Source organism: Camellia sinensis, chromosome 12 (genome assembly GCF_055761805.1).
Source record: "Camellia sinensis isolate YWXY chromosome 12, ASM5576180v1, whole genome shotgun sequence".
In the NCBI taxonomy this organism is placed as follows: Eukaryota; Viridiplantae; Streptophyta; class Magnoliopsida; order Ericales; family Theaceae; genus Camellia; species Camellia sinensis.
Window position 1 is genome coordinate 33,517,073 of NC_138972.1, and position 15,554 is coordinate 33,532,626.

General features: G+C 34.4%; 1 long non-coding RNA gene across 4 annotated transcripts; it reads right to left on the reverse strand.

The window, feature by feature from the left end:
• Positions 1 to 9,435: 9,435 nt before the first annotated feature.
• Positions 9,436 to 13,084, reverse strand: LOC145804447 (uncharacterized). 4 transcript variants are annotated; one of them, XR_014346166.1, is made up of 5 exons: positions 10,956 to 13,084; positions 10,747 to 10,815; positions 9,762 to 9,836; positions 9,585 to 9,642; positions 9,436 to 9,494 (listed from the first exon to the last, which is right to left on the reverse strand). It is a non-coding gene; the product is annotated as an uncharacterized LOC145804447 (long non-coding RNA). The 4 variants fall into 4 exon arrangements; XR_014346165.1 differs by having other exon boundaries at positions 9,947 to 10,815; XR_014346167.1 differs by having other exon boundaries at positions 9,762 to 10,815; positions 10,956 to 12,130; positions 12,227 to 13,082.
• Between the last annotated feature and the right edge of the window lie 2,470 nt (positions 13,085 to 15,554).

Below are 15,554 nucleotides of genomic sequence, written 5' to 3' on the forward strand. Positions count from 1 at the left end.
TAACAGAGAGAGGATAAATTTTGTTTTAATTTTTTCTAACCTTAAAACATGAGAGGGAGGCCATCTATATATAAAAAAACATGAATTTCCCTTATAAACATCCAACCATATACGTGGGAGCAGATGCATGCATCTGTGCAAACAGTTGGCACAACTGTCATAAAATATCTACAAAATACATTGGTGGCCGGCAACTAAGAGAGAGGGCTGGCAACCCGAACCAGAGGTTGCAGGCTTGAATAACCCTGAGTTTGGTCCAAGAATGAGGCAACATGTGTGTAGAGTTTGAAAGGCTCAAATTTGTGGCATTCGGCTGAGGACTTCAAGCACTTGACAAGCATATAGACTCATCATCGGGTGTGCAAATGGTAACGTCCAAGTCGTAAGGGCCGTCAAAAATAGGGTGTCTACACCTAATTATCGCTTTCCAATGATTGGACCCTAGATTACTTGTGAATTTACTTACAACATAGGCTATATCTGGTCTAGTGCAATTCATTAAGTACATCAAGCTTCCGATTACCTGAAAGTACTCTAATTGTGATATGCCTACACCTGCATTTTTTGACAAATGAAAACTAATGTCAACAGGTGTTTTAGCAAGATGGTCGTCATGCTTTCCAAATTTCCCCAGAATCTTCTCAACATAATGAGACTGAGATAAAGCATATCCTTCAGATGTTCTAGTAATTTTTATTCCTAGAAGTACATTTGTTACTCCTAGATCTTTCATGTTAAACTTTTAGTTTAACATTTTCCTTGTGGATTTAATCATGTCATTATTGCTTCCAATAATGAGCACATCATCCACATAAAGACAAACTATGACATAGTCTTTGTTTGTGCTTTTAACATAGACACATTTGTCACATTCATTTATATTAAAACCATCCAAAAATAGAGTGTGATCAAACTTTTCATGCCATTATTTCAGAGCTTGTTTTAATCTATAAAGGGATTTGACAAGTTTACAAACCTTTTTCTCTTGGCTGGGAACTTTAAACCCTTCCGTTTGTTCCATATAGATTTTCTCATCTAACTCGTCACTCAAAAAGGCTATTTTAACATCCATTTGATGTATCTCTAGATTATACAAAGCTGCAATTGCAATTAGCATGCGAATAGATGTTATTCTTGTCACTGGTGAATAGGTGTCAAAATAATCAACGCCTTCCTTCTGCCTGCATCCCTTAACAACAAGCCTAGCCTTGTATTTATCTATTGAACCATCTGCTTCTATTTTTCTCTTAAGTATCCATTTATATCCAAGAGGTTTACACCCTGGTAGAAGATCCACTAATTCCCAAGTATGATTTTGCAGAATTGATTCAATTTCACTATTCACAACCTTTTTCCACAATGGAACTTCTGGACTTGACATTGCTTCTTTGAAGTTTTGAGGCTCATTTTCTAACATGTATGTCATAAATCTAGACCAAATGATTTAAAGATCCTAGCCCTATTGCTACGTTTAGGTTCATCTGCTTCATTATCATTTTGGTCTTCATTACCACCTATAGCAGTATCGAAAGTTCTTTTATTTGAACTTGTCTCTTCAGTTTCCTTGCAAGGAAAAATGTGTTCAATAAATGACGCATTCCTTGACTCAATAATAGTGTTTGCATGCATATCAGGATTTTCAGATCTATAAACTAAAAATCTATATGCACTACTATTATTTGCATAACCAATGAACACACAATCAACGATTTTTGGTCTTATCTTAGTCGTTTTAGGACTAGGGACTGGCACCATAGTCAAACACCCCCACACTTTCAGGTAATTGTAGGTAGGTCATCGACCTTTCCATACTTCATAAGGTGTTTGATTGATTTTCTTGTGGGGTACCTTGTTAAGGATAAAGTTAGCAGACAAAATCGTCTCCATCCACAAGTTCTAAGGTAACCCTGAACTAATCAACATGGCATTTATCATCTCTTTAAGAGTTCGATTCTTTCTCTCAGCAACTCCATTTGATTGAGGAGAATATGGTGCAGTGGTTTAGTGAATAATACCATGTTCAAAACAAAATTCCTGAAATTGTGCATCATACTCACCACCTCTGTCACTTTTCACTACCTTAATAGTTTTGCCAAGTTGATTTTCAACCTCAAGTTTATATTGCTTAAAAGCTTCTAAGGCTTCATCTTTATTTCTCAATAAGTAAACATAGCAATATCGAGTGCAATCATCAATAAAAGTAATAAAATACTTTATACCTCTTCTAATTTGAACAAATTTTAAATCACAGATATTTGTGTAAATTAAACTTAGAGGTTCAGTACTCTTTCAATTTTATTAAATGATGCCTTATTGAGTTTTGCCTCAACACAAATCTTGCATTTATGATTAGGATCAAACTCTAAGTATGGCAAACATTCTAAAGAAACAAGCTTATGCAAAGAATTAAAATTAACATGTCCTAATCTACAATGCCATAAAAAAGAAGACTCATCAATATAAACAGAAGATGTGTTCTTATTATTAATAGCCAAATTTGGTACAACAGTTAATACATTGAGCTTAAAAAGCCCATCACTCATATAACCTCGCCCCACATACATTCCACTCTTGGAGAGTACAACCTTGTTAGATTCAAAGACTAATCTAAACCCATTCTTGATCAACAATGACCCAGAAATCAAATTTTTGTGAATTTCTAGCACGTGGAATACATTGTTGAGTGTGAATTTTTTTCCCAAGGTCATTTTCAATACAATCTTTCCTTGTCTTTCTATAGTTGATGTGGAGGAATTTTCCATAAAAAGTTGTTCTCCACTTTCCAACACTTTCTAGGTTGTGAACATTTTCTTATCTGCACAGATATGGCGGGTTGCTCTAGTATCCAGCCACCACTCCTTGGGATTGCCCACCAAATTTTCCTTAAAGACTACTGCAGCAAGATTGGTGTCTACCACTCCATCAAAAAGATAAAAATCCTCGGCTATGTTGGCTTGTTATGGCTTTTTGCTTGAACTTCCTCTGTCCTTGAGAACGTGAAAATCCTTAGCGTGATGTGATGTCCATCTTTGCCGCACATAAAACACTTGCATTTGAACCTCTTGTTGAACCCGTTGTTGATCTTACTAGTGGATCCTTGTTTGGGACCAGTGCTATTACGCTTCCGCCTTTTGTTCTTGAACTTTGATCCTTGTCCATGTTCCACAACATTTGCTTTAGCTTGCATGACATGGTTTCCCGACTTCTTGTCAGAACCACAGTTGTCCTCCTCAATTCTGAGCTGTACTATTAGTTCCTCCAATTTCATCTCCTTGCACTTATACTTCAGATAATTCTTGAATTCTTTCCAAGATGGTGGCAATTTTTCAATGATTGTCATTACTTGGAAAGATTCACTAAGAACCATCCATTCCACATCTATGTCATGGAGAATTAATTGGAGATCTTGAACTTGGTTGATAACTGTCTTGGAATCCATCATTTTAAAATCTAGAAAACGGCCGACAACAAATTTCTTTGTACTAGCATCCTTTGTCTTATATTTATAATCTAGAGATCCCACAGTTCTTTTGTAGTGCTTTTGATACTATACACATTGTATAGTGTATTGTCTAACCAATTGAGGATATAATTTTGACATAGAAAATCACCATGTTTCCATACATCGACTGCGGCAACCACTTGCTAGTCAATTTCTCCCTCGTTCAGTGCTGGAGCTTTTTCATGAGTGAAGCGAGCCAAATTCAATGTCGTAAGATAAAACATCATCTTTTGTTGCTATATTTTAAAATCATTTCCATTGAATTTTTTTGGCTTCTCCCTATGATTTACTGGTACTGCGAGAGTCATCACTGGCACAACGGGTAGGGGGTCGGAGTAAGAACATTTTCAGTACTGTTTGTTTAAGTAGTCATATTTCGGACGAAATAATAATGGATTAATCATAAATTTACACAGAATAGAATTTACACCCAAAATATACAGAATAATATTTTGTAATAAAATTCCAATGATAAACAGTATATGACTACTATGTTATCAAGGAAATTATTTAATAGCATATTACTACTATTTAAGAAATTAAACAGTATATGACTACTATTTAATTTTCCAAAACAAAATATTCGTTTGTCTAACACACAAATAAAATAAAATAAAAAACAGAAATCTACTTTAATATTGTTACTTCCACAGACGTATGTGTAAATAAATGTATAAATAAAATAAACAACAAAATAAAAAATAATTAATTCAGAGAATAATTATATAAATTAAATTTCAAATCAATTGCTTGCAGAAATTATAAGCGAGGCTTGTGTTGGACATAATCTCCTTAAAGTAGATTTCACCCTCACTTCGGTGCTTCAAGATTTACCGACGTCTACTTCCCAGGATGCAACGACTACTACTTGGTTTACAACACTACAATCTTAAGCCTGGCAAACAAAAACTATGTTGTGACTCTCTTTTTTCCTTCCTAAAAATAAATACAGAACAGATACAAAAAACAAGAAGATAGAAAGGGAAGAAGAAAGACGAAATGCTCAAGAAAAAATTTTGATGCTAAGAATTGCTGGAATGGTAGGCTATTTATAGGAAAATTGGTGGCTTTTCAGAATAGGTTTCAATAGATAGAAACCTGTTTGGACAGATTCAACAGGTAGAAAACCTATTCGGGTGGATTCAATAGGTAGAAAACCTATCTGGACAGAAACAGATCTGTTCGGTTTGAATTTCGACAGTTTTAAACCTGTTTGGGTGGAGGAAAAAATTTGGACCAATTTATTTTGAATTTTGAAACCAAAACTGAAAAATAAATAAATAAAATACAAATGTTTTTAGCCCAAAAAAGATAAGTATTGGATTGGGCTCACACCCAGCACACTCGATCGACCGGACGGACGGACGAACGGCGGCGTGTGTGTATGTTTTTTGTTTTGTACCCAATGGGTCTAGCCCACTTTATCCATAAGCTCATCCTTTCACAAACTTGGGTTCCTCTTGGGGCCTGTCCAAAGTATCCTACGCTAGAGCTTATATACCCGTACAAATCCTTAAGCCTTTCCAATGTGGGACAATCACATTTTACAAATATGTAGGAAACCCACCTAAAGCCATTTTCACGAACCCAAAAATGTGCGATGAATTCTCATGCATTTGGAAATGGTTTTGAGCAACCAAATACACTATGTTATTCACTACGCGACTTTAAATATGAACCCAATTAGTAACGTTAAAAATAACGCTTGGGTCCTACCTTAATTAATGCTCAAAGTTAGCAAAAAATAAGGTTTATACAAAGCCATACAAAGTCATTTTCCAACATAAAAAAGAAAAAAAACAAAGCCACCAACGAAAATTTTGTGTTGCATTTGATTTTTGTCGCCGTTACATCATACAACAACAATTAAATATGGAAAGTAGAAAGGAAAGATGGAATGAATCAAGATTGATTAACACCCACCATAGTCACTAGTGAACTCGTGAAATAGGTGACTAATGCCTTCAAATGTAGATGTCATCCTTACTATCTAACATTTGGATGATAATCGGTTGGTAGTAAAGTGTGGTAATGTTGAAGGACTGAAGCTAAGGGTAGGGGTGCTAGGTTTAGGGGAGTTGACAGGGTAGGTTGAGATTGAACGTAGTATGGAGGCATGGGTTGAAGATGATGGTATTGGTGTTTGAGGAGGCATTATCAATGAGAGATGACACAAAGGAAGAGAGAGATGTAGAAGACATAAAGGGGACGGGGAAAGAGAAAGACAAGGGTTAATGTAGCAGTTTGGGTCTAAACCTGACTCTTTTCCCTTATCACTCGTGACAATTCGATCCATTGAAGTGTAATTAAATGTTGTCCTAGCTATCATCTTTGATTAACATTCCCAATTGTAGAATGGAGGACATTAGATGAAGTAAATTAAAGATGGCAGTGGTTGAGAGATGGAATACAAAATACTTTGTGTCTAAGGCTGAATCTCAACCTCCTAGTTCTGACCCTCTATTAGAAGGACTCCATTTTTCAGACCAACAAATACCTCATGGTATTTACAATACTGAATCAAATTTGCTGTCAAATCAATGAACGTCACCTACTACTATTGAAGTAAATGAAATGCTTAAATGAATAAAACATCATTTATAGTTAATCACACTACAATCAATGTCGAATTTAATCAAGAAAAATATTCTCAATTCAGAGAATGGTATTTTAATAAATTTAGAAAAAAACCGAACTTGCTTTAAGAAAGAATTCTATTAAATTGTAGAAACCACCCTTTAAGTTCGGCTATTGTTGAAAAAAATGGTTTTATGGTAACTTTAATGTTAAATTAAAGTAGGTCTCAACCACCGGTTGAGATGGGATCAAATGAGTTTAGATTTTTTGTAACAAGATCTTTACACCACAAAAAGAATGACAAAAAATTGTTGAAAATTGAATGGGAAATTGTCTCATAAGGTTGGTCTCATGAAAGAGGTATTAGGAATAGTACATAACTACCTATCTCATATTGATTATAGAGGAAAGCATTGATGGGTATTTAAACCTCAAGATTTTGATAAGGGCATGAGCCTTTTTGGGCATTCAAATTTTCTGAAGGAAGGGAGTTATGGATGCTTCAAGGATGGGCTTAGGCCAAAACTATGATCCAAATTGGTTATGCAAAAATTGCCACACACGTGCGCGCCGCCCATTCGCTCAGACTGGACCGGACCAGATCTGGGTCCGTGGATCGTGGATCTTGGGCTTGGGCTGGGCCAGATTGGTGGTCTATCAACCTAATCTTTTTGGGCCAGGTATGTTTGGTGGTTGCAGATATACACACATGTGTATATAGAGTGTGTAACTCACACACTTAAGTCCTATCAGTTTTGCTGCATTAGTCTTGCAATTTTGCATAAATTGAATTCTGTATTTGTTGTAAGAAGGCTCCTCCTCTCCCCCCTTTTGTGTATAAATAGAGACCAACTTCTTTAGTTGTCAACACAAAATTTTTGGCTTCCATATTACATAGTCAGTTTGCTTCTATATTCTTTTTCCTGTGTGAAAGAGTGATACCATTGTTGGTTTGCCGGAGCTAAACAGAATGTGCTTCTGTGTTAGTAGGTTTTAATCGTCGTATCTTGCGAGATAGGCATCGGCATACCTCCAGCACCTACGGTGAGGCGGCAAATCTGTTTGACAGAGACTATGGTATCACATAGGCTTCAGCTTGATTTCCTTTTTCTGTCTTATCTTGTTGTGTTTTTCTGTTCATCAAGACGTAATTTCCAGCATGAGTTAGTCTGCTTCTATATTCTTTTTCCTGTGTGAGAGAGTGATGCCATTGTCGGTTCGCCGGAGCTAAACATAATGTGCTTCTGTGTTAGTGGGTTTTAACCGTTGTATCCTGGGAGACAGACGTCGGCATACCTCTAGCACCCACGGTGAGGCGATGAATCTATTTTACAGAGACTATGGTATCACATAAGCTTCGGTTTGATTTTGCTTTCTTGTCTTATCTTGTTGTGTATTTCTGTTCATCAAGATGTAATTTCCAGCATGAGTTATTGTTCTGTGTTTTTCCAATTTAACTTACTATGAATCTATTTTTTTTTATTTAATTACACAATTTGTACGATAATCTTAAAACACATTATATATTTCCCATGCTATTAGATAAATGGATTCATGTTCTATTCGATACTGCTAGAAATTATGCATGTAAGCTACTGTTTCATACATGAAATTCATGTTTACTAATTGTAATTTGTGGCTTCTATTAATTAGATTTAAATTAAAAAATAAAAAATGAAACCAATTGTTGCATGCTACTGTTTGTTTTCCGAAAGCACTGCCTGTACCATATATACACTGCTGGAAATTAGGCTTTTAACGGCGTTTAAAAAACGCCGCTATAGGTACCAAAAACGTCGCCAATACTTTTTGTGACGTTTAATACCAAACGCCGATGACGCGGCCGTCGCTATAACTTTATGGCGTTTGGAAAACGTCGCTGTATTAGTATAGGCGGCGTTTTTAAAAACGCCGCCAAATGCCCTGCCCTAACAATACTGTGACGTCAGCATGCTTTTAGCGACGTTTTTAAAACGCCTTCATAGGTTTTTTTAATTTTAAAAATTCCAACCGTTATAGTGGCATTTGAAAAACGCCGTCTTATCTTTTTTTTTTTTTTTTGGTTTTGAAATTGTGCTAATTTTATGTGATTGAACTAAAAGAACACCAATAATAAAACTAAATAACACTAATATGAAATAATAACTCCCATTCAAATAACAAATATAGTATTAATTCACTTTCCGATTCAATTTAATATAGCATTAATTTTTCCACAAAATAACATATCCAAAAATTGAATTCACAATTCTCAATCAAAAAATTACTACCTTATATACAAAGCCACAAAAGTTAAATCCAATTGAAACATAAAACCAATAAGTACCTTAAAAATGTCTTGGCTTCGAATTTTGGAAGATACATTACAGGGATTTAAAATTATTAGAGAAACTTACTAGAAAAGGCTTATGCCGATGACTATGAATGGCAATATATTAGCTAGAACAAACACAACTAGCTGAGTCCTAATTAATGAATTAGTAATCATTTAGATTATCTAAAGCAATGGCAAATCATTCGCATGCTTATATTAATGTTTCTCCTACGTAAAACATTTTCGGAAAGTGTTAAAAAAAGAATAAAGAACAGGAAATAAACTCGGCCGAAGTTCTGGGTTTTCTCCGCAGCATGCTTTTGATGAGGGCCTGACTGGAAAACAAAAATAGAGTAAGGACATAATTAACTTCAAATAAGTTTACAACAGATACAGAACCAGAAGCAATCCAGGGTTCCATTTGTCCATGCTTTGAAGGCACACATCATCATGAAATTAATTGAAACACATAATTAACTTCAAATATGTTCCAGCCCAGCTGCACCTCCCCCTCTCACATACGAGAGATTGGGGAATTTGATCCTTGCTAGAGGCAAGATTGGGCAACACTAACACCAACCCAATGCAGCTGCCTTACTCCCTTAAGTCTAAGCTAGATATATAAACTATATTTATATAAAAAAAAAAAAAAAATATCTATAATCTTCAAACAAAATAGCAGAAAATATCAAGATGTAGTGATAATAAGCAATGATACATCCATTATTGTCAAAAGAACGTGAGGGAATGTTTTAGTACAGAGGAACCCCATCGGATTGCTTCCCCTGGGTTCCCAACATGAACATCAAGGCTTACATAAACTACATGACCAATCAAAAAAGGAGTAAAGAGACTTCAAAATGGACATCACAAGGTACAAATTCACCCACAACAAAAACAAAGTTATCAGAGGGATGTGATATCTCACTTCTTAGCAAGCAACTTTTTTGGAAGCTTCTCCAAAGGTGTGGTTTTGAGAAGGAAGAGCCTGGCAGCACGCTCTTGCAATGTACCCCCGCATTTCAACCCACGTGATTGCAGCTCCGATTCTCTGGAGCTCCTTCTGGGAGTCATGATATTGAAATTGTTTGGGAGAATCATCTGAGAGATTGCAAATAAGAGTCCACATGTTGCATTGATAAACAATTCAAAAAGGAAACAAGATTGATACAAAGAATTGACTTGACTCACCCCCATCTGACACATCAGCAAGTTTTGCAAGCACTTCAAGGATTGCTACCTCATGCTCCTAGTAAATTAGAAAAGCAGTTCTACCATTAATATATGACAATCCAGACATGAAGTGTTGTAACTTTGCCAAGAACAACGTAGTATAAGCAATGCTACGGAAGTGGGAGCAGAAATTACCATAAGGATTGCCTTCGCCTTCTCCACTTGAACAAGGTCAGGATTGACTTCCCTTCCACAGATCATACTCTCAACCTGCAATAGGGATTAAAAAACATAGAAGACTTACCCATCAACTCAGTGAGAGATTTGGGGTAAGAAGGCACAAAAGCCTTGCCATCACTTTGCAAAACAAATCTACTCACTTCTGCATCTGTGGACACAATTGTAGGACTTCCAAATAAATGTGACCTGAACACCTTCCCACACAATTGTAGGACTTCCTGATGTCTCAGCTCCTAAGGCTCTTCTAGTTATTTAGAGATATGTACCACCATTTCAGAGATATGAAAAGAGCGAGAAATAGAAAGAGAAGGTCTCTCTATAATGGATCTTTAATGTTTCTACATTTTGTCATTACTTATTTAAATTGATGTTTGAAAACTTGTTTTCAAAACTACATTAATTACATCTAAACAAGATCAGATCCCTATTAGCTTCTATTTTGTATACAATACAACTCATTTTTCCATTAACAGATTTGAAAGGGTTCTATTATTTTTTTACATTCTTATATCGTGGAGTGGGCGTTAATGGACAACATCATTCCCACTGAACTTTTGACACGGATTAATCTTACATAGATCAGGAGTGATTTGAAACTATGTCAAATATAAACTGACAAAGAACCAAACAAGTACCCAAAACAATGCCCAAATAGTACACATTAATGTGTGTTTGGGAGTCGAAAGATTGAGTACACACCTAACCTTTAAAAGTAAAAAACAGAGATTTCACTTACTGATGGAAGTAAAAATTCTCTGCTTAAAGTGAGGAGTTCCCTATCATGGGATGAAATTTTACCATCCAAAGCATGCATTCGAACTGTTTCTTGAAGCAACATAAAAAAACTTGTGCCATTAAAGAAACAATTTCTTGAAGTCACTAATGTCTTCATATGAAGTTTCAGATATCATTGATAGAATGCCAAGATAAAACAAATTACCTTCTCTGTTAGATATTTGCAAGCCACCTTCTTCTGTCCTGCTTTATATATATTGCATTGTGAATATATCTGAAGCCAAAAAACCATAAACATGTTCATAGGAAGTGGCCAACCATGTATAATATCTTTTAACACCTTAAAATTCAAACCAACAAAAAGGAAAAGAGGAGGTAAATGATGAAGAAAGCAGCAGCTAGAAGCATCTTTACCTGTGATTCTACACTGGCACATACAGCATAAATGCCCCCAGTTTCTGGTGTAATTATTATATAAATGTACTTTCCCAAACCTAGAAATTGTAATATCTGTGCTCTCTCGGGTGATATCTATCAGTCCATCATCATAATCACAGAGGCTGCAATGGTCTATCCATATGTGCTTTGACTTGGGTTTTATCTGAATGCCATCAACATCAGGTCCCATAAATTGAAGTTCTCAACAAATCAATAGGATGTTAAATAAAATAAAAAATAGTTAATGGGAACTACAGTTGACAAAAAAGATAACAAACTACAAAATTCACTTTGACAAGCGCACTAATGACAGGATACAACCAATTCCTACATAAAGATTCATTAAATCAAACAGGATCAGGATGGGAAGGACCACAGGACATTAAAGTTCAATGGTATGTCTTTGAAGGGCAATTATCTTCCACAAAGTCACCAGTGCTGCTAAATGCCCAATTAGTTGGGCTTATGAAAAGCCATGAAGACCCAGCTGAATCTGTATCTTTTTCATATGTTTTTCCATCAACAACTACTTCACTTCCACCACAATTTATATGGAAAGAAGAGACATCTGAGACAAAAACATAACCAGATTATTTACCTTTGAAATAAAAAGAAAGATAGCAAACAAAGAGATCTAGGAAAGAATTACTCGATAACACCCTCCCCCTAAGCCCCCAAAAAATAAACAGTCAAGTACATTTTTATCCTTATTTGTGATTTTAACCTAAAAGAAGCTAAACATTTTTTTTCTAAAAAAAATCTTCTTTAAGCCACCATTTTTTATCCACTAGCTACACCTGGAAAGAAGACCAATGGAATCCCAACATCATATTTTCAGTTTCCAATCCCCAAGTGTGTAAGCCTTAAAAACAGGTAAATGCTTTACACAGCAATGATAACTCTCAAATTATCAACACAATAAATAATATTTCTACTTACTTCGTACACAACCACGGTAAGCAAGAATTTCACTGACAGAACAACATGAGATCATGAACCAGTCAGCAACATATTATATTAGAATTTAGGTTAGATAAGAAAGAAATAAACTGAAACAGTGCCCAAATAATTTATGAAAACAACAAAAAAATATTATGAAAGTTTTAGAAATTTACGAAGCATTGTCCTCTGAAGAGCTTCCAAACAAGTTCCTGTAGAAAATAGAGAGTGAAAAGTTGAGCTGGATACACAGAAATTTTTTGAGAGATTATGGTAGTAGTTATTAAGTAGGAAAGAAGCATTCTTACAATTTAGTTTGTCGGCTTCGGCAAAATGAATCGACTGAATCAACTGATGAGCTTAAGTTGTTATAGGATAGATCGCCAAATAATCTTCTTCTTTTTATTTATTTTTTCTTTTTTTCTTTTTTTGTGTGGAAAGAATGTAGCATTCAAACTCTATTTTTCCTATCATTTTCCTCAAATATCTCATCAAGAAGAACAAAGGGTGAGGGGCAGAAATTTAGACTCAAATCAAGGGCATTCTATGCACTGTAGATTGAATTACAAAAAGAAACTCGCGTAAAAAAAAAAAAAAAAAAACAGAACAGAATTCTGGTGTTTCTCTGAAAACTGGTTCTTTTTTAACTGCTTTTTTTTTTCCTGAAAATAGCTCCTGAGAACAATGAACTTAACAAATTTTCAATTCTATTTTTTGTTTTACGTGACTCCTAAAACAGAAAACTGTTTTCAAAAACTCCAACAAATACGAAGCCTATGATAACCCTTGTTTCCCATTTAAGTGCTGAGAAAAGAGAATTTGCAGTATCAAAACCTAAAGACTCATGCATAATTTGATGCTATCCCAAAGATGCAGCAAAACTTGTTGCCTGCTTAATAAAAAAAAAAATTTAAAAACAAAAAAACAAAAAGAAACAATGCAAAGCTTCATTTATGAAACCAAATTTCTTGTTGAACATACCAAGCTACTGAACTTTTATAAAAGGAGCCTACTACATATAAAACTTGTTATCTATGTCCTGGCTACGGTATTTCATGGTTTCAGTTAGTCTAAATACTCCAGTTCTTTACCCCAATTAAAACTTAATCAAAACAAAAATGCAAGAATTTTCCAATTCAGATTTTTTTTAGAGTTGGTTTGACAAATATTTGTAGACTGAAGGAAAAAACATAGTACTGCTCAAACCTAATCCAAGACAAACAACTTCTTAAAATGATTATGACACCAAGAAAAGGGAAAAAAAAAAGATAAGGAGTAGCCAATCTTTAACCAAAATTACATGCTTCAAATATTGAATGTTCACTAAATCAAACATACAGCAGAAAAAAATGTATCCAATCCTTGACATATACACACAAATTTCACATGCACAAACAAAATACATACAAAACACTGATGATCTTGGCAGAGAGAGAGAGACAGAGAGAGGGAGGGTACCTCTTTATTCAAAATTATGATGCTTATCTTCTCATAGAGATTGAAAACCCTAAAGAACAAAATCCACAAAAATATCAAAACGCCAACCCCCCAAAAAAGAAACGAGAAAGAAAACAAAAGAAGAAACAACAATTGAAAAAAAATAAATAAATAAAAATTATAATCTTGAGTCACGTATCGATTTTTTTTTTTTAACTGGAATCACAGATTGATCAATTTCAATTTCATAGTTCTTGGTTACAATTTCAATAACCAAATCGAGAGAGACGGGAGGAAGAGCTTGTGAGAGACAGAAATCGATACCTCACTGGTGCAGATGGTGGTGGCGGTGGAGCTTCGAAATCGAAATCGAAATCAGAGAAATCGAGCCGGTGCAGACGGTGCTGGTGGTGGAGATTCGAAATCGAAATTGCTTTGAATCTCAAAGATGAATCTGTGAGAATGATAAGGGCTTAGAGAGGGTTGAGAGAGGCGAGATTTGAAGCCGTGAGGATTCCAAATAAGATAAACTTCGAAATCAAAATCAAAATAGCCAAGATGAATCACCGAGATTGTATCATTCTGAGATGAATCGATCCATTCTGAGATGAATCGATCCATTGAGAGGGTTGAGAGAGAGAGCGAACGAGAGAGTGAGTGAGTAAAAGATTAGGGCTACAAAATGAGCGAGTGAGGGATTAGGGCTTCAGAGGCTCGCCCATTTAAGGGAGAAAGAGAGAGGACATTTGAAGGCGCTTTAAGACGCCTTCTGTTATTGAAACGGTACCTTTTTATTATTTCAAAAAAGTGACGTTTAAAAAGCGCCGTTAAATATTATAAAATATGGCGTTTAAAAAAACGCCGTTAAATGAACGTCGTCAAAACTCATATTTCTTGTAGTGATAGTAGCCTATTGTTTCTTCTATATGAAAGTGCATGATTAGAATAATAAAATATATTAATTTGCTTTCTGCTGCTTTCTGAGAAATTAGATTATTTGTCAGCATGCCTATAGACTTCTATAGACTTGAATTGCATGTTTATTATTTTCTATTACATGAAAGCAATTCAAAACTGCATGCTCCTTATGTGGTTTCAGTTTCAGGAATTAATTTAATATTGTTTCATGATGTACGACTCTAATATAGTTTAATTTAATGAACGTGATTTCTAATTTCCTACCAGATTTGCATACTTCTTTATTTTATAATTTCATAAAATTTGCAGGCTCAAGGGGTCTTAAATTTTTTAGTTAAAAGATAACATGCTAAATATGTTATACTTTTCTAGTATAATATACATGTTCATATCTTCTAGATTCTAATTTAATTCACATGTTTATTAGATTCTAGATTTGTAGGATAATTTGCATATTCTAAATTTTCTAGATTTTAGTTTATATTACATGCATATTATTTTCTAGAATTATTTGCACGATCTTATTTCTAAAATTATTTACATGTTAATTGCTCTAGAATTATTTGCATGTCAATTGTTAGAATTATTTACATATTTGTTGTGTAATAATTTCAAATAACTCATGGCTATTAAATTTTAATTTAATTTTTGGAGTTATAAGTTTTGTTTTTGTTTTTGTTTCTGTATCTTTTCTAGCATTTTTGTTTTTGTTGCCATTAAATAGTTTGATAGAAGGTACAAAATAATTTATTGATTTTACGTGTTCTTTCAATTATTTGTGTTGTATTTTTGTTGTATTTTTCTACTAACTTTCGTTATAAGAATACCTATGCTAAAGGGAATGTGAAAAACATACAAAACCAAATGAATAGAATTTGGGATTGTAAAAACAAAATTCGGACTACTAACCTTTTTTGTTGAACAGAAATATCTAAGTGCGAAAAGGATTTTGTTGGACCAAATAGAATCCTAATTTGGATTGGTTTTTATTCTTTATATTTAAAGCATTTTTTGCTTGAGTTCTAGTAGTGGTTTATTTCCAATTCCTAAAGAAACAAGTTTGTTTGCATGTAAATTTTTGGAAACATTTTATTTGTTTGTAATTGTTGTAGTAAATTTTAATTGCTTATAATTTGGCAAGCAAATTGCTTGTACGATTTTGGAACTTAGTTTGTTTTAACCTATTTTATCCCCTGGAAAACTTAATTCTAAATTTGTATCCCATGGATTATGAGTCAACATGCTCTTGAAAATTTTGTCTAAGGTTAATTGGGTCTTAAG